Here is a 1,115-nt window from a genome sequence, read left to right as displayed (position 1 = left end):
CGGTGATGTTGGAAAGGCGCGTATACTCCTTCGAACGGCTGCATGATACGTCGAAGAAATCAGTTTTATATTACTCTTTGCACTATTATCGTACATTGGTAAGCCATAGTCAATCTTCGACAATATTAAAGCCTTAATAACATTGATTAAAGTGTTTGGATGGAGAAGGCAGTGTTTAGAAGATAGATATTTAATAATATTTAACCTGACAGCTAGGCTTTTTTTTAACTTAATATAGTGCTCCTTAAAAGTTAAACGTTTGTCGAAGGTAATTCCAAGAAAACATAAGATAGAAGCATTTGAAATATTAATATTTATATTAATATTAATATTAAGTTGAAATCCGTACATCTATGTTTGCGGCATATATGAAAATATTTGCACTTATTGAGCGACGGATGTACTTCTGCAGCTGTTTTTAATATTTGACAGATGTCGCTTACAGTTTGCCGACGCTTATGTGTTCCGGGCGTCAATGTGTTTGTGCGATCTGTTACCTCCGTCTTGCAGGGTAGTTTTTCTTTATCTTACTTACTTACCAACACCGTTAGGTGAACACCTCAAACTATTCAATGTGTCTATGCAATCTATCCCAACTAGAACTGTTTCCTATCACTTTCTTAAGAGCGAATCAAAGATTTTTATCAAAGTTCTTTTTTTTATTAACTTAAATAATAACAAAATCATTTTTTAAATTTTGTGATTTTAATAAATTATCATTTTCACACATAATTTTTTTCAACTGACAACATTTACAGTAAATTCATTTTTCTTTAATCTTCTTAAAAAATATTCATAGTAAAAATTAGATATTTGAATTAATTGCTACTAATAAATTTCAATTAGTTTGGAGGATGGAGTCACGTGTAACAGTTCACGCAAGTGAGGAAAGTTCTCTGATCGTCATTCACTTGGGAATGGCCAGCAACGACTCTTTTACACATGGCTCACGACTTCCGGTCTTTGACCAAGTATCCTCTGGGTAGTGAGAAGGCGAAACATTCCCTACGCAGGGTTGTGCCAGGCGGGTCCCAACGTAAAACAACACTACCAATGAAAAATTGCCAACATCCTCAACAACTTCCCTTTTGATGACGACCATGGCAAACGAAATA

This window comes from Bactrocera latifrons, unplaced genomic scaffold (assembly GCF_001853355.1).
Source record: "Bactrocera latifrons isolate USDA-ARS-PBARC rearing strain unplaced genomic scaffold, ASM185335v1 scaffold_1014, whole genome shotgun sequence".
Taxonomy (NCBI): Eukaryota; Metazoa; Arthropoda; class Insecta; order Diptera; family Tephritidae; genus Bactrocera; species Bactrocera latifrons.
Note: the sequence above shows the minus strand (reverse complement) of the source record.